Source organism: Protopterus annectens, chromosome 8.part0, assembly GCF_019279795.1.
Source record: "Protopterus annectens isolate FY-2018-M chromosome 8.part0, PAN1.0, whole genome shotgun sequence".
Lineage (NCBI taxonomy): Eukaryota > Metazoa > Chordata > Ceratodontiformes > Protopteridae > Protopterus > Protopterus annectens.
This window is the reverse complement of record NC_056741.1, coordinates 1,941,122,277-1,941,149,743: the sequence shown is the minus strand read 5'-3', so window position 1 is coordinate 1,941,149,743 and position 27,467 is coordinate 1,941,122,277. Positions and strand designations below refer to the sequence as shown.

General features: G+C 37.6%; 1 protein-coding gene across 3 annotated transcripts in view; it reads right to left on the bottom strand.

The window, feature by feature from the left end:
* BCAR1 (BCAR1 scaffold protein, Cas family member) overlaps positions 1-27,467 on the bottom strand; it is a 2,082,713-nt gene that overhangs the window by 1,091,439 nt on the left and 963,807 nt on the right. The gene's annotated exons all lie outside the window — the stretch shown is intronic.

The window sequence follows — 27,467 nt, the reverse complement described above, 5'->3', positions numbered from 1 at the left end:
AAAGTGATACAAACATTTACAGCACACCATGGGCAAACAGAAACTGAAAAGAGACAATTCAAGTGCTAGGACTCAGAGTGTCGGAAGTTAAAACAATAACTCATTTTCGATAGTGAACTATTTATTATTTGTTTTTAAAAATTTGTTTGGAAGGGAAAAAAGGAAATAAGTTATCCATGGTCACAACTCACGGTATATCACCTACGCTTAAATAGATGAAAGCAGGTCTACATTTTGGTCAGAAGTATGTTTTAGGATGAAGCACAAGTACATACAGAATTATAAAAACACTGTTAGACTGTTTAAACATGCTCTAAAATATGGGATAACGTGAATATGGACTGGAGGTTAAGGAAATAGTAGATTTATTGTTTGTAAAGGATCGATTAAACATATTGAAACGTGTCTGTAAACGACAATCACTGTATATTAAGAAATACAAGACAACCCACTGTTTTTGTTATTAAATACTAGAGAGCCCAAAATGTTTTATGGTGCTTTAGATGTTATAAACTGGTTGTTCTAGTTTACACAGTTCAGAATTTGAGCAAGAAGTGCACAGTAAGGGGAATGGTGAAAAGATATGTACAAGATGTGGGGTACAACAGTATTTTGGGTTGGACTGTTCTAAAACAAACAGTCCTTCCTTCCTGATCTTTACAATATGCACACGTCAGCAGGCTCATTTAAAAGATGGTCAATGATTACTTCATTGCCCACCATTTATTTGTCTCTGAAACTTTCTATCGCCTTCAACCTTGCACTTTAAGAGGTTCAGTGGGAACATCCCTAAGATATACACACATCAGGTGGCCCATTTAAAAGACAGCCTGTGTCTCCCTCATTACACACCATTTATTTTGGACTGAAATCTTCTTACCACCTTTGCTCTTGTGCTATTTTAGTCTCCACAGTGTGTCTTCAGACTAACACTTCAGTGCCCTAGTTTGTAGTCACCAGTCCCACATTATGAAACCCACCTCCACAGACATGCTGCTGGAAAGCATTTATTCTCTACTTCCTAACAGGCAGTAATATGTACTCCTTATTGGTCTCTTGGTTGATCTTACTCTAAAACTATTCCTTTTTTTTCCTTTCTGTTATTTTTTTCTGTCAGATTTATCTAAAATTGCATCACCCCTTATTGTCTCCACCTGTCTCTCCTCAGTGTTATTGTCTTCACAGAAATCTCCCTTAATCTCCTTTCCTCGTTTTTTTCTCTTTTGGCCCAGACATATAGAAGACTGTATTAAACCATGTCCATCTCTGAGACAGCATTTTGTTTTGCCTGAACTGCAGTCCTGCATTACTGGGCTTAGAAATAAGATGTTGTTTGACATGGTTGTTTTTCTGCTCTCTTGGAGTTTTGCCTACACACTCTGAGGCTCATTTGCTTGATTCTGGAGGAATTCCCATGTGCTTCCTTCCTACTATCCTAGCCACTCCCTTTATTGTTCTGTGTACGTTAATTCCACCATTTTCTCTCATCATTCTTTCCTTCCTTCGCTATCTCTCTCCAACAGGGTGCAAGGGAGCAGAATAAGTGAAATAGTAATGGTGGTCTGTCTAAAATAAGAAATAAATCAAGAGTCCACTCACACAGAAGCACACATTCTCAGGTTATGCTTCCTAAGCTCATACACCGTACTAATATTACTTGACTAGGCTCTACATGAATTATTCACACATAATAATCAGCCTAGCCTGATTTCTTCTTTTACTCCAAATTACATTGATTGGTTCTAAGCATTCACCTTTGAGATAGTGATTTCCACTTTTCACTCAGCTTCGCTGCACTTGACTTTGCTTCACTTCCCTACCCTTTACCCAAGTCACACCCACCTCCTTGCTCTAAATGAATTCTTTTTCCAGTTTACCACTACCTAATCACAAAGTACCTTCCATACTCTGAACCAATCACAGCAATCCTGCTCTCTCAACTATAGGAAACCAACCACTACAACATTTATTTATATTCTGCCAAAGTCTACCTTCCCCTATTTCCCACTATAACACTGTACAAACAAACTCATTATACTGTTGACTCTATAACCTCATACTCAGAATCAACTCAAATAAATCCCATTAGATTCAATGCTAGCAACCCTCAGTTTTACACTTATTTACCCTTCAACTAGTTAATCTCACCATTATACAACAAATTGCCTACATTAACACCATTAAATTATTTCCTACATTTCTATCCCCACCTATTCCTCACATTACTAGTCATACTCCAAAAACTCTGCCTCCCTGGGAGAAATAACTCGATAGAGAAAGGTAATAGAGTGGGATGAGGCCATGATAATGTTCGGACTGCAGGATAGAGACTGCCATCACTTACCAGGGACTACTATTAGAGTACTGACAAATACAAAGTGGCAGAGGAATCTTACGTGAAAGACTTGCTCTGGTGGGGTTTTTAGTTGAATCCAGGACAGAAGCTGCTGTTAAAAAGGAATAATTAGTAGGGCTTATAAAATATTGCATGACAATAAGAATCAATTAGATGAGGTTAGAAAAGATGAGGAACAGAGAGTGGAAAAACAATTTGCAAGAGAACAATGGGAGGACATATAGGTTCATAGGTTCATAGGTTCATAGGTAGGTACTAGGCTATCGGCCCTAGGGCCTATACAAGTCCAGCCAAAAAGGTACCCTGGCTTTTGCCACCCAAGAAAATTACTTTCCTGTGCCCCTGTCAAGCAAAGCCACAGAAGTGATCCCCGGGGTCTATTTCCTATTTCCCATCCAATCATCAAGATTTTTCTTGAAGAGTACTAATGAGGAGCTTTGTTTGATACAGATAGGTAGTTTATTCCAGAGTATGGGAAGTCTCTGGGACAGTAATCTATCCCTCTGGCATGTTCTGTTTATTGTGGTGACAAGGTTTAGGTCCTTAGAGCATGTAGCTCGGAGGGATTGGGACTTATTTAAGTGAAGCATGTCCAACAGCTCTGGGTTTGACATAGCTTTGTATGTTAGGCATCCAATATGTATGGCGCCCAAGTATGTAACAAAGTTCAGAAGGTTTAGGATCTTTGTTTGGAAGTGTTTGCATAGGTCTTCTTATACCCCAAGCAGACAGAATATTTCCTCCAGTATATAACAAATGTTGGAGGTGTAATGAGGGAAGAAAAATTTAACTGGGAACAGCAGTGAGTTGGCAAATTTTAAAAGTTCCCTACAGAGTACCCTGGCAGAGATATTGGGCGAGCAAATCATTGACATTAAGTACATGATTTTTTTTAGCTAGGACACAAGACCTGAATTGTCTAAATACAGTAAGGCCTTATTAAGTTTTATTCTATTGACTGCCAAAAAAAGCAGTTATTAGAAAATTAGTCAAAGTCTAAACCAACTGTATTTGAAGTATTGAATATAATAAAAGAGATAAAATAACTGGAAGAGGGATTTTTACAAAAGGGAAGGAACAAATTACAGAGAAATAAATTGGAGTCGTGGGAACAGTCCATGCAGAATATGGATCAGGAGGAGAAGTGAGGTTTAAGAGAAGGCAGGAATTCAAAAATGTATGTAACGTTCCACTGAGGACAATTACAAAGAAAAGATATACGATACATAAAGTATGCAAATGGAAAATATAATATGGTTTGTTCTCTTTTCTGTTAATGTATGTTTGCCTATGTCTTAAGTGATAAAGGTGTTTAAAAAAAACCAACTCTGTCACCCTTCTGTAGTCATCCATATAGATACATTTCTTGCAACATCTCCCATCCATATCATCCAAGTATACTTCTAGCACTGCTAACTTTCCTACTCACAGCACTCTTAGTGTTAGTTTCTCAATTTATCACTTACATCACTTACTACTCAACCTTCCATTACCTTCCTTCACACCTCACCAGGCAACACTATGCTATACTCCCCCTCCTCACACCGACCATCTCATTATACTTTCATACTCAACTTACCTACTTCCTAAAACCAAAATATCTCCTAGAAAGAAATAAAATATTCAGGAAATATTGAAATACCCAAACAAATAGCTTACTTTACTCTTCCACTTTTTTAACCTCAAATAATATGCTAACACAGCGTAGAGATGTCCACCCAAACCAAAGCCCAGAAGTTGTTTTAACTTCTACCCACTGATAACATTCTTTAAAACTGTTTTAAAACTGGCAACAGAACAGCTGAACTACATACCTGGATCTCCCTTCTGATCCCAGATGTTTTTATTCTCATAGAAAACATGTCTCAAACCAAACATGTCAAATGAGGAAGTCCTACCTTCTAGTTATACCATATTTAAACTAGACTGAGAAAGCAAAAAGGCAAGTGGTGTAGAAATAATGCCTAAAATCAATCTCCAGTTTCACCTCTATCAAAATAACATCCCTAATTTTAAACAATGCAGGAAATATTAATCATCCAACTTTAACTAAACCCAAACAAGGCCGTATGTATGTAGCTTTATATCTCACCCCAAATAAAAATCGCACTAACTTTCTATCTTGTTTATCAAAAAATAGCAAACTAAAAACTCCCATACTTGTCAACGTTAATATAAATCGGGCTACCTTATGTGCTTCTGTCATCTCATTCTTCTATCTTTATAATTTCTCTCAAGTTATAATCACTCCAACCATGCAATGCAATTCCAATAACTCTACACCAATCTCAAACTGGATACTTTAGTACCACATCCAATAAAATCACTCAGGCACTCTGCCTGATTCTTTAACTAGTCACTACTCCACCTATATCATTTGAAAGTATAACAGACAAAAATTCTCATCATGATAAACCAGTTAGAAACATCAGTAAATACAATGCTGATGTTTTCTCCAATACCCTACATCAGGTAATGTGGCACTACTTAAAACACCTTCTCCTACATGAAGCTACTTCCAGCATTAATCAGATTTCCTTAAACTTACTAAATGAGCATACACCACTTAGGAAAAAACATACAAAATTTAGATTGGACATTTGTTACTCTTACCACTAAATATTTTATGAGACTTAAGGAAAAAGATTCAAAAATCTGTCAGAATAACAAAACTCTTCCAAACTACCATACCTACCACTTTCTATGGAACCAAGCAAAGCCCTTGTCAAAAAGGACAAAAAGAATTAATATGTAAACATTCTGAGCAATTCCCAGAGTCATCCAAAAACATTCTGGTCCAACATTAATAATTTCATTCACCCAGGCAGAAAAACCCAACCTAGTTGCTTGCCAAATTATACTGACTGTACTATAGTAAACTCCTTTAACTCCTACTTCATCAGCACAGCAACCACACTAAGGAAATCCAGAGATTCTCCACTATGTGAGCAGCCTGAAAATCAACTTCCAACAAACACCCTTACTATAAAAAACATCCATATTATATCCATCAAAAAACTCCTACTTACATGGAATTCAACTACTCTAGCAGTTGATAATCTTACAGAATACCTCAAAGCAGTTAAGACATTTACATATCCAATCTCCATCTTTATAAACACATCCATTGCAGAGTCATATGAAAACAATCATACTATAAAGGGAAGGAATCTCTACTAATCTAGTCAACTACCAACCCACAGTTTTACTTTCTTCTCTCCCAAAAAATCATGGAGCTTTGCAAGCAGACTCAAATCCTCCAAATATCAACTCAACAATAAACTCCTCTCACCTACCCATCATGGTTTACATCCCTACCATAGCACCATTGTTGATCTGTCATCACTTTGTGACAATATCAACTAACATCGTAATGCTGGCCAGCAAGTCTCACCCTTTTTGTCCTCTCCATTATACAATGTTCCACACCCAAACCTGATTCACACTCTAGTAGAACTTATCAAACACAACACTATTATGGTTCAAAAGCTCTGAAAAGTAAAAATACCCAAACAGTAAGGGGACAAAATACTTGTTCTTTATTCCTCCCAGGCTGTATAGGTATACCATAAGGGTCTACTCTTGGACCATTGCTATTTAATATATATGTAAATAAACCTTACACAATCACACCAGCATCCACAATGATACAATATGAGGATGATGCACAATCCTTTGCTATGCCTCCTTCTTGAGCTAGACAATGGCCATTATTCATGAATCCTGCACAGCAGTAGAACATGGATAGAAAATGGTTACCTTACACTTAATGCTAAACAATAAACTAATGTTCTTCCTGTCAAAAACCACTTCCCAAAACTCAGACTGATGCTCTTCTGCTTAAAGCCACTTCCCAAAACTCAGGTAGTCTTATTAGTTCCTATGCTCAAAACAATAAACTTGACCATGTTTCCAACACAAACTTACTTGGTGTAACAATTAATTATACTCTCAAGTTTGATATTCATACAACAAATATCATTAAGAAAATTCACCAAAGGCTTGGAGCTTTATATAGACCCAAGCTATTTCTCACTGGCCTAGGTCATAACTCTAATGCGTTCACATATATCCTACCAATACTTATATACACCACCCCTTTAATCACTAACATACACAACAGCCTTCTAAGGCAACTTGTGAAACGCTACAGTAATATTGATAAATTCATTCATAATTTGTCTAACAGAGCCCATCACTGCCTTGCATTTTCAAAAATAAATTGAATGGAATTCCCAAACTACCTTAAATTCAGCAAAAATGCTCAATCTGTACTTCACCATCTACATCCTTCTCTGAGCACCCTCCTGCAGTGGCATAATCCCAACAAACCTCTCTGCTCTAAAGACAAATTCCATACCATACCCAGTCCACTTAGGAAAACAGACAATAAGCCCAGCTTTAAAAACAGCTTCTATGGTCATCATCTGCAAAATGCAAGATTATGTCAATGCTCAATCCCAACTGGCTAGCTGACCACTGTCCTATCTACAATTTGTGGTACATATATATATATATATATATATATATATATATATATATATATATATATATATATATACATATATATATATATATATATATATATATATATATATATATATATATATATATATATATATATATATATATATATATATATATATATATATATATATATATATATATATATATATATATATATATAGGTTTACTATCAGATGTTCGACATAACATTGTTGGAATGTACAGATGTCCGAACCAAATGTTTGGAAATCTGTGCACAGAACAGTGTAAATGTCAACCCGAGCATTTCAGTGCAGTCGAATTTCAAAAATGTCGACCACACTGAAATGCTCCTACCCACCCAACATACTACAACTGTTTTTTGCAGGGGGGCAAGCCCCCCCTGCACCATCCATATGGGGGGCTGCACCCCCCACCCCCTACTTATATATACACACTCCGAGATCGCACTACAGTGAGGGTAAGGGTACATTTCCCCATCCCCACTATAGTGCAATTTGCACTGCAGTGTTGGAGCTGACAGCAGCGGCCATTCGCTCTTGTCAGCTCCAACATTGTGGTTATCGCCCTAATGGTTCTGCTATGTGGTTTTCGAACATGTGATAGTAAACCATATATATATATATATATATATATATATATATATATATATAAATATATATATATATATATATATATATATATATATATATATATATGTTTCTTTTCTTCTTGATTCCTTTGCACTAGTATACCCTAATTACAGCCTCCATTCTTATCAAAGTCCAAACTCCAACATCACCTCCCTTTCTAAGATCAAAACCACTATCTAACTTCCTAAGATCAAAACCACTAGCAAAACTAAATATTAGGACTGGGGGAAAAGTTAAATCTACAAGATCAAACAGAGATAAACATTTTTCATGAATGGAATTAAAATTAACATTGTAGAAGATGGAGTAGAACACTATTATTCTAAGTTGTTAAAAGATTGGTAGTTATGCGTTATACTGACTATATTACACGAGTAGTATTCTAAGGGAATATGCTGTAGTGAAAACATATTTAAAGGTTTCAAAACTATTGCTGAAAGAAAAGGAAAAAAATATTTATATCACTGGAGAGCACTATTGTTAAAAAACTCTGGCTATAAGTTTATGGCATATATGATATAAAAATGAATGCAGACAAAAATAAAAGTATTTATTCCAGAGGCGATAAAAATAACTGTCTTCAGAAAATGCGACACTATGGAGTGTGAAGGGACACTTTAGATGTTTAAATTTAATAAAGAAGAAAGAGGTCTGCATGGATATTAGTTATTTACAATGCATACAAGAAAGTATCACATGATGCTTTGATTTGTACAATACAAAGTTTTGATATAGGCCTACATTCTGTATACGATTAAGAGAAGTATATACAATTGCTTTACAACATTAGCAAATGATTACATTAGAACATTCTCTACTTTACTCTAAGTACAATACAATATGGATCATGAATATATGATATAATAGAAGAGTATAAGAAAATGTACTGTTTAATGGAAAAATATAATATGTTAATGATTTATCAGTACATCCAACATTTAAGTCTCAGTTTTATTGCCTAGTGACTCCAATTTGACAAGCACTAAGTGATAATTAGTATTAATAAAGGAAATTGTATGTAATATGGGCTTCAAGGAGTGCTGGTAGGATATACATTTTAATAAGTTTACAATACTAGGACTTCAATTCAATGCAGACAATAGAGTTGTGCAGGTCAAATTGCTTAATTTTGACAGAAGCTTAAATTAATCCTTAGAAGCAATTTAGTTTCTCATTTGATAAACGTTATAACTATGAAAGATATGCGCAATTTGGGGACTCAAACACATTTAAGAGAAATTAATCTAGTTCATGAGGGATTGGAATCAAGAATGAACTTTTTTGTTTAGGAATATACCAGAATGAGTTATACACCCAGAAAAGAGAAGTCTTATAGCAAAATGCATCTAACAGGGAATTAAATTTAATTCGCTTAGTACTTTATTTGCTGTGTTTTTGCTAATCTTTGGAAATGTCTCCATAATTCACTACTAGAGCATTTAATGCAAACTCTATTAGAAAGGCAGGACAAATGCATAGGACTTCATTAAAGAATGCCCTCATTCAAACTATTAAGTCTATGTGAAGAAAATTATGACAACAGAACCTATCCAAAGAGTTCATGCAACTTGATATTTATTTATTTCAGTATGTTAACCATGCCACAACACTAATCTATGTGGACCATTTTCAGGCTTATCCTGGGATATACAACATAAAAACAAATGAAAGCCAACATGCAAACATACACAAACAAATATGAAATACCTTCTTGGTTTACAAATGAGTTTGCAATCAAATAAATGAGCATATTGAGCACAGCTTTTACAGCCTTAATATTTATTTATTTATTTTCAGTTTGATTACCGGGGAAGTCCACTGGGCCTGAAAGTGCCCGTTTTCAGTGAAGGCCCAGGGAGAAAAGCTCCATAAGCAATACAGTAAGGGTTACATAATTATAAAGGTATAATACATATACAATATCCATACAGTAAGGAAATGCAAATGCATAAAAAATACAGCATACAACACAGTTAGCAGGTATTAGAGAACACAGTTTACAGGTGTTTCCATTCAGAGCAAGCATGATCAACTGTCTTTATAATAAAATATCTAAGGTTCTTGAGTTATTATACTAGTTCATAGGTTCATAGGTTTATACTAGGCTATCTGCCCTAAGGCATTTATAAGCCTAGCCCAAAGTTTTGTGGCTTACGCCACCCCTTATGTTAAAAAATACTGTGCCCATTAGTTTGTTGTGCCTCTGTCCAGCAGTGACACAGAGATGATTCCCGGGGTAAACTTATGATCTCCCATCCACCGGTCAAGATTTCTCTTGAACAGAGCCAGTGAGGTGCTCTGCCTCACATGGACCGGGATTTTATTCCACAGCATAGGGAGTCTCTGGGTGACAAATCTATCCCTCCAGCATGTCCTATTTATATCCGTGCTAAGGTTTAAGTCACTTGCTCTAGTGGATCTGGTAGATTTGGATTTTTTGAGGTGGAGCATGTCCATTAATTCCGGGTTGGACATGGCCTTGTATGTCAGGCACAGGTCCCCTCTAAGCAGGCGGTATGCGACTGAATAGAGCTGGAGTTTCTTCAGTCTGGCAGCATATGACAGATTTTGGAGTCCCTTTATCCTTTTGGTGAGGAACTTTTGGGGTCTCTCCAATTGCTGCAGGTGTCGGGTGAGATACATCCCGAATGGGGCATTGTACTCGATCATTGGTCTGATAAGTGAAGAGTACAGGGGAACAATGACCTCACTTGATCTGGATGTGAATCCCTTCATGATCAGGTGGGCAATGTAGAAGGTCTTTCTAATCACTTTAGCAATGTGAGTGTCAAAAGAAAGGCCACTGTCAACCTGGGTCCCCAAGTCCCTGATAACCTCTTCTGTGCTTAATGGATTGCCACCTATATGGTAGCTTGGGGTTACCTTGTTTTTCCCGAAGGGTATGACTATACATTTTTTGGCATTTAACTTCAGGCCATGGCTCTGGCACCAGTTATCAGTTTCCGTGAGACCCCTCTGAAGGATATCTGTGTCCGATGTACTTTCCACTATGGCCCCTAGTTTGCAGTCATCTGCAAACTTTGTCAGCCATAGTCCTCCTATGTTTGCCTGTACTTCTGAGAAGTAGATGCTGAACAACAGGGGGCCAAGGACTGAGCCCTGTGGGACACCACTTGTGACCGGCTTGGCGTCTGACATGGCGCCAGCAACTCTAACCCTGTGGGTTCTGTCCTTTAGCCAGTTTGCAACCCATCTTGTGACATATGGGTTTACATTTAAGCTGGTAAGTTTCTCTATAATACCCGAGTGGGGTATTGTGTCGAAAGCTTTTGCAAGGTCAAGGTAGGCTGTATGGACTGCCTTTCCCTCATCAATGGCCTTGGTGACTGTTTCGAAGAAGTCGACCAAGTTTAAAAGGCATGATCTGCCCTTGACAAAGCCAAACTGGGAGACAGTTTACATGCAGTTATTCAAATTAACTGATCTATATACTTGATGTGCAGTCAATAGAAGTAATTTGCTATTTACATTATATACATACTTGGAAGAGCTTGAGTCTGTTGTAGGAGAATAGAAATATGAGTTAGAGGGAGGTTAGGAGCAAGGAGTATGAAGAACTCCTTGGGGAATTCCCTTGAATTTAGGCAGGGTGTAAGCAGGAACATTTCCATTTTGATGACAGGTATGAGAAAAGCTGGGTTTTGAAGGTTTCTGAGTTTGGTATAGTCCTAAGTGAAGGAGGGAAAGAATTCCATTTCTTGCCTAGTGAGAAAGAGAGGAGAAGCTGGCCAGCAGGTCGTTTGGGTTTGTGGACAGAAATTAAATTTTGGTGTTCAGATCTCAGAGATCAATTTGGGCTGTATGGGGGGAGGATGTTTGCTAGGGCTGGGCATTTATCTGGGTGAAATATTAGTTTGTGAGCAGTGGTGAGTTGTAGGAAGTCTAGGTGGATAGAGAGTTCTAGCCAGTTCAGAGATTGTAGGGTAAGGTAATGATGAGTGGAGTTTTTGGATTTAGTGGCAAATTTAGAGATCTTATTATAGCAATTTTCAAGTTTGGAGGTGGTGGAAAAAGTCAGATTTGTTAGAAGAGGGGCTCCATATAATTAGGATGGTAGAAGGTAGGTAGTTGCCAAGGTATGCCTTGTGGAGTTGGAGATAAAGAGGTTATTCCCATAGAGCATACCTAATTTTTGGTGGGTTTTCTTTATGTTTTGTTGAATGTGGATATCGAACTTAAGGTGTTCGTCTATGGTAATACCAAGAAGTTTTACAAAAGGGACCACTTCTATAGCTGAGTTGGTTTGACTAAGGACTTTGAAAGCATTTTTGTCATAAGAGAAAGCCCTGGAGGGAGGGGAAAGTAGTATTTTTGATTTATTTGAGTTGAGAGAGAGGTGGTTTTGGTACATCCAGTTCTCAGTGGTTGAAAATGCAGTTTGGGTTTTAGTCAGTAGTTCAGGAAGGTTGGAGGCAGCACAGACTACAGATGAGTCATCTGCATATTGGATAACTGTTGTGTCAGGGATGGCAGTGTGAAGGCTATTAATGAAGATGTTGAAAAGCATGGGTCCGAGGAAGGACCCCTGAGGTACGCCGGTGGGGGTTGGTAAGAATGAAGAGGTGGAGTTATTCCATCTGACTGCTTGAGATCTGTCTGATAGGTAACTGGAGAACCAGGATAAAGTATTTGGGGAGAGATGAAGGTTGGAGAGATGATAGAGAAGGCGTTTGTGGGAAATGGTGTCAAATGCTTTAGAGATATCTAGGAGTACTGTGGATACTAGGAGTCTGCAATCTCGGGCTTGATTGATTGTTTCTAGGAAGGAGAGTAGGGCAGTTATGGTGCTATGGCCAGGGCGGAAGCCATGTTGGGTGGGTGTAAGCAGTTGGTTCTGGGTCAAGAAAGGCATACGTTGGTGGTGGACACATTCTTCTAGAAATTTGGAGATTGAAGAGAGTAGGGCAATGGGGTGGAAATTAGAAATACTGGTGTTTTTGCCTCCTTTGTGAAGAGGAAGAATGTAGGCTGATCACCAGAGTTTGGGTACATATGATTCTTTTAAGGATCTATTTATTAAGATGCTGATTGGGAGTGCAATACCATCAGCAGCGCATTTAAGGAAGGTGGAGGTTATGTTGTCAGGGGCACTGGAGTATGGCTTTAGTTTGGATATGAGCCTTTTTATAATATTGGTTGAGACTGGTTTGAGCTCGAATATGAGGGGAAAGTCATTAGGGTTGTTGGGCAGTGAAGAATGAGGGATATGTGAATTGTTGTTTGGGAAAGTTATGGTTAGGTTAGCTATGGTTTCTGTAAAGAATGAGTTGAATTGTGAGCTTAGTTCAATGTCAGTTATACTTGTGTCAGGGCAGGGATTATTCCTGGAGCCTGGATGGAGATGGGAATTAACTGATTTGCAGCATTGTTTAGTGTTTTTATTATTATTGGACTGAAGCTTATTGTAGTAGGTTTTTTTGTCCATGGCGATTAGTTTTTTTACACGGTTGCAGAGTTGGGTGTATTGGAGCAAGGTAATAGGCATTTTATTCTTCTGGTAAAGTTTCCAGGATTTGTCCCTCTGGTGCATGAGTTGTTTTGTTTCTTTGGACAGCCAAGGAGCAGTATTAGCTTTGATTCTTTTGTTTCTTAGAGGGGCTAGGGAGTTAAGAGTGTTTGGAAGACAGAGTTGAAATGTTCTAAAGCTTTGTCAAGGGGAAGAGTATTTAGAATTTTCCAATTCATTTGTTTGAAAATATTTGAGAAAGTTATGGGGTTAAAGTTGCTAAGTTTGTGAGTGGGAATGTAATGGTGCTGATATGGGGTGGAGGTAGCTGAGTGATGAATGAAAGCAGGGAGATGGTCACTAAAGGTGTCTGGGATAGTGCCAGACTGATTTATTTTGTTTGGATGGGTGACTAGGATCCAGTCTATGATGGATCCTGGGGGGTGAATTTTGTTAGGATGGGTGGTTGAGTGGATTACTTGGGTGAAGTTGTAGAGGTTAATGGATAGGGAGGGAGAAGGCGTGTTGATTTTATTCCAATCAATATTAACGTCACCTAGAATGTAAGTTTCATACCTGATTCCAGTTGAGGCCCAATGAAGAATATCTTCAAGGGCAGAGATGTTGTCACCTGGGGAGATATATAGGGAAATAATGCAGATATTTTTATGTTTATTCATTTATAGGAGACTGTTAGTTCAGTATTTTTGAATTGTGGGGTTGGAATTTGAAGGGGGATTAAGGAAAGAAGGTTAGAGTAGATTAGAGCAGAGCCGCCACCTTTTTTATTTAATCGGTCATTTCTGAGGATATGGAAACCAGGAGGTAAGATTTCGGAGTCAATATGGGTTTTAGCCAGGTTTCAGAGATGGCTAAGATGTCAGGTTGGTTGTGGCTAATCCAAGCTTGTACTTGGTGTACTTTGTTGTTAAGGCTCTGGGCGTTGATTGTGAAGAACTTAAGAGTGTTGTGGGACTAGGCAGAAGAAGAAGGGGATGGGGGAAGGGGTTGTTTGTAGTGGGACAAGAAGGGGGTGAGGGGAAGGAGTTGTTTGTAGTGGGACAAGGTCCTGGGTTGGGATGAATATCTCCAGCTAAGGCTAGGACATTACAGGAGATAATTTTTAGCCTTTTGGGATAATATAGTAGGAAGCTGGGTGGAGCTAGCAGTAGTTTAGGAGTAAAAGTTTTAGTTGTGGTGGAGAAGTGTTTGGGATAGAATAGGTGCAGTGGGTTAGGTGGAATAAGAGAAGAGGAGATAGAGTGAAAATGAGTGCATGAATGTGGTTGCAGGTGAGTGTATGGCATAGTTTGAGTAGAAGGTAGACATGGGGGTGCTTTGGAAGAGTAAGAACTAGCATAGTAAAGTGGAATTAGGAGTAGAAGAAGGGAATAAGAGGCCCAGAGTGTATAGAGGATTGGGGAGGGCATGTCTAGACCAGGGGTGTATTGAAGGGAGTAGTTTAGGGGAAACAAACTGGCTATTGGAGAGGAGAGGTATGGAAAGAGATAGGGTTATATTTGTTTACAAGGAGGAGCAGAGGAGACTATGAGTGGAGAAGTATAGGGGATAGTGGAGTGTATTAGTGGGAGGAGTAAGAGGGGGTGGAGTAATGAGGAGAGAACTATGATTAGTTAATTGTGCCAAGTGGGAGGAGTATGGGAAGAATAAATGTAGGTGTGCTGGGGGCGGGTGGAAATAGGGGGCAGGGTAGGGGAGCGGAGTGAGCCCGCAGGGCGAATGGAGTGGTTAGAGACAAATGATGGAAACAGTTCAAGAAGAGCAATCAGTAAAAATGCAGACTTCTGATGGAAAATCAAGGTGTGGGTAAGTATAGAGGTGAGGAAAACAATAGCTGCAATTGTAAGAAGACAGTTGGGTGGTTATAGTAAAAGTAAGAGGAAGAATGAGATTATGCCAAGAGTAAGTGTTGGAAGCCAGAAGATGAAAATAGTTATATTATAAACTGTAGGATAGGCTTATAAGGTAGGACTGGATACTGATGCCACCTAGTGGACAGATATTATATTGCAGCAGAGGTTCCTTCTAGGAAAAGGCTAGACAGGGATTAAGGAAGGCAATATATTCAGCTTAAGGGGTAATAATAAAGGTAAGAAAGGAATACTGATTACCATATAGAGGGTAGGGGGGAGTGAGGCTACTGGCTGTCCTGGCTATGAAGTGTTCTTTAAACCACTTGGAAGTGTTAGATTACTAACGTATGCTTTTATTGCCAGGCTTAGTTAATAACATACTTTACTGCTTCCTTTTATGAGAGGGTACAATGATATGAAGGCAGTAGGATGAGACTGCAGGTAGCCTGAATGGGTCCTTAGTCATCAGGTAGGCAGGTACTTATGTCCTGGTTCAGGAATAGCAAGTTGGGGAGCTGGGAACATTTTAGGAGAGAGAGAAAAATATATAGGGAAGAAATTAACAGGTAGCCCTTAGTATATAAGTACAGACAATATATCCTGAGCAGTTAAAGAAAAACATCAGTTCAATCACTCACAAACATAGATACCATGGGATAACATTGCAAGCTAGATATATCTTTGTCTAAGTGAGTTAGGTGCATGTATTTAAACAGAGGTAGTGCTGGAAAACTCTAGAAGACACAAGTTCACAATAAGTTCAGACTAACCAGAAAGTGTAATAGTATTACTGTGGTTCCATTATGCAGATAGTAATTGGAACATAGTAAGCACATCTCAAAGGACAGCTACGCTAGGTATAACACATACTTGACTAGATAAAGTATGGCATAGTTAGACTAAACAGTTATTTCCTGTTCTTAGTATAAGTACACAAATGTATGGGAATTGTCCAAGTAAAACAGGTCACGGTGGCTACAACGCTTTAAAAATAAGCACCAATGCTAAACTGCATAGCAAAAAGCACCACTCCTAATCACTTTACTGTCATGTAATTTCCAGTTATTTGTACAATTAGATATGAGTGGTACTTACTTTTGTTGCCCACGCACAGCGCTTTGAATATGAGCCGTTCACTGGCTATGTAAGCGGCTAAATGTTTATTCAGTAATTTAAAAACTAAGCTAGGGTTAAAATTGAAGTTTTTCTGCTAGCAATCTATCACATAATTAGTTTGATCCATCTGCGTGTATGCAAATTTGGAATTTGAGGTGGAAAAACCAACGTTCAAGCCGTTTCAAATTGAAATAGCATGAATATATGTTTAGATGAGAAATTGCTATGACCCAGCTTGTAGGGAAGGCTACATACACTCACTATGCCTGTCATAATTAAATTTAGGAGTCTTTAGGACAGTCCCTTTATAACCATGCATGCGTTATATAGGTAAACTGCGTCTGCACAGTTTAAGCAGCCAAATTACAGAGCTGCTAGGTGTTTATGCGATGTAAGGCTGATTATGTTAGTATTTCACCACAGACCACTCGGTAAAGTGCTTCTGTACTGTTTAAAACAATTAAGTTACAGAATTACTGGCCGTTTATGCCATTTACTAGCCGATGTTAGGCTAATTATGTTACTCTCATTACCGCTGAGCTCTCGCTATGCAGTACGGGAAGCCCAGAGCAGCTCCACGTGGGAACTCAACTACAGATAGGCGTTCAGGTATAGTGAACCCAGTACACATAAAATTCAACAGCAAGGAAGGAAATACAATTGAAAACACAAGGCAATGTTTTCAAAGATAACCATCAGCATTTTCATAGATAAAGGCAGCAAATCACTTACTTTATGAGGTTGAGAGACGTTGAGGGCAAGAACGGACAGCAGCCAGGAGCTAAATCAGGATTTCAAAGATGGTGCCATAAGGGGCTGAGGGTATTTAAGGGATGGAAGAGGATATGAGGTGGATAGGGGTGGAGAGTAAGGTGAATGCAAGTGACATAGGTGGGGCTAACAGGCTAAAGCTAATCAAGTGATGGTTTATTGTAAAAGGCATAAGAGAGATACTTGGAGGGAGATTAGAGACTGGGAGGTGTAGGACAAGGGAAAGATGCAGGTGGGATGGGGAGGAGAGAGAGGTTGTAGGCAATGTAACTAGAGAACGAATACTAAGCACTCGTTTACCAAAAGAGTCAGAGACAAATGATGGAAACAGTTCAAAAGAGCAATCAGTAAAAATGCAGACTTCTGATGGTAAGTCAAGGTGTGGGTAAGTATAGAGGTGAGGAAAACAATAGCTGCAGTTGTAAGAAGACAGTTGGGTGGTTATAGTAAAAGTAAGAGGAAGAATGAGATTATGCCAAGAGTAAGTGTTGGAAGCCAGAAGATGAAAATAGCTATATTATAAACTGTAGGATAGGCTTATAAGGTAGGACTGGATACTGATGCCACCTACTGGACAGATATTATATTGCAGCAGAGGCTCATTCTAGGAAAAGGCTAGACAGGGATTAGGGAAGGCAATATATTCAGCTTAAGGGGTAATAATAAAGGTGAGAAAGGAATACTGGTAACCATATAGAGGGTAGGGGGGAGTAAGGCTGCTGGCTGTCCTGGCTGTGAAGCGTTCTTTAAAGCACTTGGAAGCGTTAGATTACTAATGTATGCTTTTATTGCTAGGCTTAGTTAATAACATACTTTCTTGCTTCCTTTTCTGTGAGGGTACAGGGATATGAAGGCAGTAGGATGAGACTGCAGGTAGCTTGAATGGGTCCTTAGTCATCAGGTAGGCAGGTACTTATGTCCTGGTTCAGGAATAGCAAGTTGGGGAGCTGGGAATTTCCTGCTTCCTTTTCTGTGAGGGTACAGGGATATGAAGGCAGTAGGATGAGACTGCAGGTAGCTTGAATGGGTCCTTAGTCATCAGGTAGGCAGGTACTTATGTCCTGGTTCAGGAATAGCAAGTTGGGGAGCTGGGAATTTCCTGCTTCCTTTTCTGTGAGGGTACAGGGATATGAAGGCAGTAGGATGAGACTGCAGGTAGCTTGAATGGGTCCTTAGTCATCAGGTAGGCAGATACTTATGTCCTGGTTCAGAAGTATCAAGTTGGGGAGCTGGGAATTCAAGAAGTTGAGAGACGCTGGGGGCAAGAATTGAAAGCAGCCAGGGGCTAAATCAGGATTTTAAAGATATACTGAAAAATATTACAGAACTGAATTACCTATAACATTTACAATGAGTTATTTCCAATACAGACAAAAATAGCTACATGTTTATGCAGAGACAAAAACAGATATCTGCATATCCAAAAACACAATGTTTTGAACTAGGGTGAGAAACTTTAGATATTATTAAAAGGAATTAGGTTTAGAATAGATGTGACACTGAAATAGTCCTTTGTTGGAGATGTTATATGGTAATTACATCACCAAAGGTCACCAATGAAGGGATAATACATATAAACATATGACAGAAGGAAACAAATGTGCATGGAGAAAGAAATAATTCTTCACACATTTGTGCTATGTTCAGCATTACAAACATTTAAAATGAACAAAATATTACCATGGTGATCAATTTTGTGTGTTATCGAGTTTTTTGGATCTTTTGTGTTACCAAAATCTGAAATATTAATTAGGATGTATGTCAGGATAAGAATTTGAAATGCAAGATATCATTCAGTACTATATAGGAAATAGGATTTTGCAATGATACATGACATTCATAATTTATTCCGTAGGCATCACAAGATCTATATGCACATTTTAATAGCTCTGTGGAGTTTTGATTAAACAAGCAAAATATAACCCCCTACGTTTTCTTTGATAAGTGCCATGTCATCTTTATTTCAGGTAGGTAGGACCTCCATGTAATATCTCATCCAAAGGATCGCACACTTTGCAGCATCCCCCTTACACTGCAGTTTAGTGTCAGTATTGGAAAATGAATCAAAGCACCTGGTATAGGACTAGAACCCACAGCCTTTTAATCTTTCAACACCTTTTTTAAATTAAGACTTTCTGCCTTTATTGTTCTATATTTCTGTAATTGCTACCAGAACCCGTAATGTGCAGGTCTGAATATGCCATTTTTATGTTGTTTCTTATTTTAGCTAGATGCTTTTGATTGCAAGGTCCTCCAGTCCTGATGTTGTCATTTGGTGGTTAAAAGTTTTAGTTGATTTAATTATTTACACAATTTAGTTACACAATTACAAACAGACAATACATTTTCAGAGTAAAGCTGGCACATTGTGCACATTATTGTTATTAAAAGTAAACTGTTCTGTGAGTGGCAAATGATCTAACAGTAAAGCTACAATATAACTTAAGCCCTTGTTACTATGACCCCATTCACAGCACACTGGATCAGGGCATCTGAGATGTGTAGCACAAATACAGTTTGTAATTACATTTTATATGCTCAGTATATCATGATAAACAGGCCTAAGGCAATCTACTCAATTCCAGTTATTTCTAAAGGCTGCACCAGCAGTTATCAACAAAATAATCAGTAAAATCAGTATTCTGTATAACAACCATTATATCATAAGCCAACCCTATGATATCTAGTATCTTATGTGATCCTAGCTCAGCGCCAAATCCCTTAGCATTATGTACTGGGTAGATTTTGCTCAGAAAGGAAGGCATCTATAAATGCATTTATCAGGCATCTAAAATCCTCATCTCACTGAATGTTAAGCCAGCCTTCCTATTAACACTGAAACCAGGATATTATTAAAAGTTAATCATCAGGTGACAAAAAACAACTGATGCATCGTACATTTAATTAACATATTAAAGCGTAATGTCAAGCAAAACCCAACAGAGCTCAACAAATTAAATTCTGGCTCATTTAACAGTCCTAAAATACGGACAACTCATGCACACACAAAATCACACACACACAAGGACCCTGTTTCAAGTTTGTTTAACTGCAGAGGAAAGGATTTACACATAACATGCATGGTATAACAATGTCATGAAACACACACAATCAAATGTAAGGAGCCGGTCTCATATTTAACTACAGAGGAAAAGAGTCACAGATTTTGCTGCCACACACACACACACACACACACACACACACACACACACACACACACACACACACACACACACACACACACACACACACACAAACATTCTGAATGAGAGACTGCCTTATTAGTAAACTATTGAAATACCTATCTACACACACGCACACACACAAACATTTGGAAGGAAGCACTGCCTTGTTAGTAAACTATAGAAATACTTCATTCACTCCTCCTACCAGTTTGATTTTCAACCCAACTTTCTGTCACTCATTTTTAATGACTTATGGGAATTAAATATGAAAATTATAAGTGATAGAAGTATACATTTTTGTAGCAAATACGGGTTGCTTCATCTACTCATTTCTCTACCCACTCCATAAACAGCTGATTTTACTTTTTCCATCCATCAAAACAATTGCTTTATTTCTATTATACACTTTTTCAATTTTATGATGTATTTATCTTTGTAGTATCTTCGCTATTAAATGGTTGAGCCTAGCTAGCAGACATTGTTAACAACAAACGTGCCCGCTGTGAAGTACATTTAATGCTGTATAGACCAAGCTAGTTCTGAGGTCCTCGTCATATCTATTACACATCTTTGTGTAATAAAGGATAGAAAGTTTACAAGATTTGGTAAATAAAAAAGGGTTCTAATAATTCAATAAATTAAAAAAAAAGCTTTCATAGGAGTAGTAGTTCTGCACATGCAGCTTCAAGAATATCTCTTATTTTAGCCTCTAAAGGACATCATGTGTTTCCTGCCTTGACACACTGTCATGTCCTCTTATTTATATGAAGGTTTGAATAAACCCAATTTTCTACAATCACTTCTAATAAAATGCTTGGTATCCTTAGTAGCCTTTGTCCAAAGAAAGTACTTCCTGCTGCAGTCTTCATCTTCCTTCATTAAGCCTTCATACTCTACAGATAACTGTTTCTTTTCTCCTTTCTTCTCATTTGACATGCTAAGTACTTTAAACCCTCTAACTCTTCCAGATAATGTACTTTGCTTTTGTGCAATTCATATAATATAGCTTGTGTACTCCATCACTTGTGTGGTCAGGATAATGAGAAGTTTTGTTTTCTCTTGCCTTTGCTTGCGGTGTAAACGCAAAAGTTCATCAACTGCTCAGGACTCATTCTTGAATGACCATGCTCATCAGCTGCTCACTCTCCTCTAATGAAATTCCTGTGCAACATGCCATCTTTCTAATGAAGTTTGCTTAAACTTCAGGAACCTCACTTCTCTGAGACTTAATAATCACTAACCTCCAGGAGTCCAAACAATGACTTGTGTGACTGCTGCATTGTATACAACTGGGTTTTGAATTACTTTTTCAAAACGATATATTGTTTCAGCTTAATATAATGCAAAGCCTACACTCTTTGCACCTCTGGATAAACTTTGGAAAGCACCTGGACAACTACAGTACCATAATATTACAGAACTCCTGGTAATTACCATCTATGTGTTTAACTCTCTCTTTCTGCTACACCTCTGCCAAATGTAGTTATTTAAATGGATAATACCTACCTTGCAATACATTTGTCACTACCTAAGGATCTTATGTCTACTTAATTTAAACAAAATGTTCACCCCACCACCAAAAAATATTTTTCAGACACAAAAAACTATTTACAACATTAAAAAATAAATATATGGATATATGTTTACATATACAAATATATAGGTCTACTTTCGATAATCAAAATACCACTTACCCAACTTTTAAATGGCTGAGACAAAAGCACTGAAAATGCACTGAAACAAACACTGACAACACTGACAAAAAACTACAGGTAAGTAACCATTTGGCCGCACCACAACAAAACACTAAAACTGAAACACATGAAACCCACCCATGTGGGGAGCCCCCACACCCCCCTAACTAAATATACCAACATTGAGATCACACTACAGTGTGGAAAGGGGCAAAGTTCATCATGGTGGAAAAGTGGTTAATTACCTGCAGTTTTTTGTTGGTATTGTCAGTGTTTGTTTCAGTTTATTTTTGGTGCTTTCGTCTCTGCGATTTAAAAGTCAGCTAAGTGGTGTTTTGATTATCTAAATTACACCTATATATGTATATATATTAATTCCCACATTAAAATTTATTACATAAACATGGATACACTAGGTTGATAGTTAATTACATTTATCCAAAAAATATTTTAATTTTAACCAATATTTAAATATGTTTGGGTTATTATTTAATAGTCTTAGGTTGATAGAGCTTATTACATTGCGACCAACAGTGACTGACAATTGTAATAAATCCTGTGAATTTGGGGAGAAATGCCTTTGTCCAACATATTGGTAACTCTTTTTTCCTACAGCTAAAAGAAGAGTATCAGATATTGTGCATTTATCAGTCCAAATGATTTTAAAGAAGTCTTGAATATCATTCCAATGTTTATTTCTACAATCATAGAACATATGATACCAACCTGCCAATACAGATTGTCCACATCGCCAACAAAATATATAAAATATTGGAAATCATCACACTTTTATAGATCTAGCTCCATAATCATAAAGAGATTATAACCCAGTGTATCTGTTTTAAATGCATCTGCACTTTAAACAATATTTTTGTAGCACTATAATGCAACATTCAATTTTTGCCAAAGTTGCTGGCTTTAGTGTACATTTTCCCCAAGACTGCAGATGTGTGTGGTTATTGTTTAGCTGTGAATGAAAGGAACAGCATGAACTATGAGTTTAAAGTTAAAATATTAAACTATGAAGACATTCTGATTTAGCTTTTTTTTTTTTTTTTTCAGGCATGCAGGTATGAAATGTACTGTGTTTGCGCTGCAACAGTTTAGCACTTAGTGCAGCTGAATAAGACTTTGAGCTGATAAAGAGCTGCTTCCTCTAGTAAGCATTTAATTTGGCTTCTGTGCAACTTTGCCCAGTTACTTCACTAGACAGTACTCCTGGGCTACTCCTGAAGAGGGGCACTTGTGTCCAATGGGCTGTCCTAAACATTAGAAAATGCATTGTTGATTTGTCTTTTGAATTGCTGCACCCTTCACATAGCTGCTAATTAGTGTTTTGCTATATGTTACTTGCTTATGAATATCAGTACATCTCTTGTAGATTAATGGGTTTCCTGATGCATTTTCAGTAAATGTGAATTTCAAGGGAAGAGAACTCTATGGATTTTCATACAAAGTGTATTTTCAATGTGAGAGTGTTTTGTTTAGAAAATGGCTGTTGGTGTTTTTATTGTAAAATCTGAAATAAAAGATTAAATTAAATCCAAATTTATGTGATAACTGTAAAAGTAAAGAAGAAAACAGTGTGCACACTGACTAGGGAGGGACAGCCAAGTGATGGGATATTGGTATGGCTAGTGGTGGCCTAGTCCATTCCACTGCATAGGGCCCCATTTAACTAAAATCTAACTCTGGGATTCTGAAAGACCATACTACAACAATGCAGCATTGCTGTAGTGTGTTATACATTAAATGTATGCTTCACTATAGCCATGCTAGCTTGAATATGTATTATTTATTTCACATTGTCATTGTTATCCTATTCACTGTTAAGTCAGAAAACTTCTAGGGATTCTGAACCTAGGGCTTCCAGTGAAGTAAGAGTCTTTGTCCAATGACACTTATCCAGCATCAAAATGAAACTATGAAAATAATAAATGAGCAAAAAGCATGCAACATATTCATCACACATAAAGAAAATGGAAAACTGCAGTAGGGTTAAGAGTGACTGGCAAAAGAAAAACAGTTTAGAATGTTACCCAGGACTCCTGCAAATTCAGTGACAGTGACAGCCTGAAATGAAGGGGTTCCTGGGCTCTTGAGGGAAACCAGGTATCTAACTGTCCAGAGACATACAACCATATGGAATGGGGGGAGAGTCCTGATTTCAGCCTCCAGACATGAGTCAGTGTATTGCTTCATGTTTTCTGGAATTATTTGGATCTACTTCACTGTCTAGGCAATAGTATCTTTTACTGCTGTTGCTTTGACTAAGGTGACTGAGGAATATGTATAACGTATGTTCACTATGCATCTACTTTGTTTTAGGACAACTATTTCTTTTCTAGATTTTTATTTGTTACTTTTTTGTGGGATGGAACTTGCCAAGGAAGGGACACAACTGATTTTTAAATAAAAAAAAATCATGGTATCTGAATGCAGATTAGTTCAAGCCTACATGTTCTTCCCATGTCCACATGGATTTTCACTGAGAACTCTAGCTTCTTCTCATCTCTTGAAGTCATGCTTCTTACATTGACAACCTATGGTGAAAATATCCAAAGACTTGCTTTCTAGAAATTTTCAGTCTGGGTATCTTTATAATGGAATCTTTGGCTCATAGGTTCATAGATATATACTAGGCTAAGGACCACCAGGGCTTGTATAAAGCCTAGTTGCACAACTCAACAAAATTGTGTCCCTATCTATCATCAGCATTTATTTGGAGGTGGTATCTGCGGTGGTATTGCTGCGGTAGCATTGTCGCCTCACAGTTAGACGTTGCAAGTTCGATTCTCAGTTAGAGCGTCTTCTATGTGTCGACATGCGTGAATGGGCGTTCCTTTGTTGAAGGTTGTGCGTTAGGCCCGGCAAGCCAGCACTTAAAAATCTACTGCCAATAGTTAGCAGACCGGAGTTCCGCTGTGGCGACCCCTAACCGGGAAAAGCCAAAAGACAGTTATGTTAGTAAGGACATTTCTAAAGATTGCGTTTGGGCAGTATTAACATTTGGGCTCAGTTACTGAATGCCTCTTTCTATCAGAAGCATGGCGGTCAGACCTGAGATGAATTATTGATTTCCCAGCCATCCACTGGTTAGGGTTATACTTAAATAAGGTTAGGGATGGACTTTGCTTCAGATGAATGGAGATCCTATTCTAGAGCATGGGGATACTCTGAGATACTTATCTGTCTTTCCAAAATGTCCTATTTATGTTGCAAGCAAACTTTTTAAATCCTTCAATCTAGTGCTTCTTATGCTGTTTGATTTACGAATGTGCAAAATGTCCAACAGAGCTGGTTGCAAGGATGGCTTCTATGCCATAAAGGTTTCGAACACTGCACCCTTTATGTACAGAACAGGAGCATTAACACACTACACTAACTTATCTGTTAAAATCACAATAGTCCCGAAAAGCCAGAATAATGACCAACCAGCAGTAGTTAGTTACTTTCATCTACAGAGAGTACATACCCATTTATTAACCAGGTAGGGCAAGTGGTCATACATTCCCTTTTCAGAGCAACTTAGGAGCAATGTCTAGTTAATTGATTTGTCAAGGTCACAGAGTAGGCAAATGAGGTCAGAAAGAATTAAACCTGTACCACAGCAAATACAGCTCACAGCCTTAACCCTATGCACCAACTGCCAGGCTCAGTGGAATTTACGTGTTTAACAAAACTGTAAAAAATAAATGAATAGATATTACGAGCAGAGACATAATAAAGCCTGTTTTAAAACAAGGATTCAAGTATTTTAAGAGTCTTTGCCTTCCATTTGGCAATATATGCAAAGAGGGCCATTCACTGTAATAATTCAAACCTCTAGGGACTTGTATGAATTTTTATGGAGTGGTACCTACCAGGCAACAACTGGGTGAACGAATTTGCAGCCCATAAGGGTGCAGTAGTCTCAAACTACAGAAAACATTATTACCTGTCTTCAAAGGCCAATGTACAGGAAATCTCAATAAACAAGTCAACCATTTTATCTAGTACTAGGTTAAAAATGATAATACCCATGACTGGACCAATATGCTACTGGCATTAGGTTTTAGTTGAGCTTGTACTTCATAGTTTCTAGAATGTATCCTTATCATTCTGTGTCACTCTTGAAGTCTTTAACTGTCATTGGCTACTTCACATTCAAATCACAACTCTACTGTTTGTGAAATGCAGTTTTTAGTTGCTAAGCACTCAGTCTTAAAAGAATAATTCAGACCTACAGGCAAACAATTCAAACAAACTTAACTAGTATCACATTTGGTATTTGGAAATACAAAATAATAGAAGACACAAAGGGTGAAAAGCTGTCAGTTCCACCAGCTTTTATTTTAGACTGTGCAAGTATACAGGAAACCAGACCATAAGACACAGACATGGAATTCACACTAGGACTATTTAAAGATATATAAAATGTTACAGTCCACTTTTTTCAGAAAAAAAATAATTTCTTCTGAAGTTTATTAATTTAAATGCTTCTGTTAAATATAGATACGTATAACCTCAATAAATGTACTAGGTGCTACAATAACATTGCCAGATTTGCCACAGGATCAGCTTATAGAACCCATCACTGCCTTAACTTTCAGTCGTTAGACTGGCTTGAACTACCCTATCAACTGCAATATAACCAACTAATAGTTGTTCACAAAATCCTCTACCAACCAGACAGTACACCCATACTGAAAAAATATTATTACCCCATACAGTAAACTAAAATCCCTTTGCTCTTCCAAAAAATTGCTAGTGAAAACTGTTAAAACCAACAATTCAGCTGGTGAATCACTATTCTCCAACTCTGCCGGTAAAAACTGGAACCTACTTCCTGCTGAACTCACCACTGACCCCTCCTTATCCCAATTCAAAACATCCCTTAGGAAATACATAAAAATGCAGTGGCTTTGTCCCTGTACAAACCCTGACTAACCCCCACTCAAACATAATTTATAAATGAGAACCTCATTACAAGAATAAAACTCTGACTCTCTGTTTAAAATTCTGTGTATCACCTACCTACTGGAAAGATTTAAAGTTAACACTACACCATGTATGATAACCACCTTAATATATGTGTTTTCCTTTTTCAGATGAAATCTTTAACTATTTCTTTCTCAGCTACTTGCTTCCAACCTTTGCTGTGCGTATGTGAGAAAAACATGTACCTGTGTGTACATATTGTTAAACAAATCTCAGTTTTGTGATAACTCACTGTAATAATTTCACTGTATTTACACTTGTTTTTGTACATTTGGAGCTTTTCTCCCCGGGCCTCTGCTGAAAATGGACCTGTAACCAGTCGGACTTTCCCGGTTAACAAATGTAAAATAAAATAAATAAAAAATAAATATAATATCAATGTACATATATCATTCTATTTTAAGAACTTCCTGTGGCATTGCAGTTTGAATAATTGCAACTGTGTTTTCTTTCTACACCATAAGTGACATCACCACTGTTGTTATACAGTTTAAATGAAGCATTTTCAAACTCACATTTTAGTTACTACATTTCAGATTTTTGCATTTCAGTTATTTTGTAGAGTGAAATCCATTAGATGTCTTTCTGAGTGATCTCTCAAACCCAGAAAATGGATTCTGCAGTCAGCACTACTGATGGCAATGTATTAAGAATCTCATCATCTAACATCTTCTTCAGCAGTTCATCACAGCTGTTTGGTATTACAATCACTTCTGAAAACATCTTTTGTGACACTTATCTACTTATCTGGTATCCCTCTGTACACTTTATGATTACTTCTATACTACTGAATGCATTTTGAATACTAATCTTTGATTTCAATCATTCTAAGGTATATTCATTTTGAACAGATGTCTGCTGTTCCTTCTAAGCACTTTACCACCCA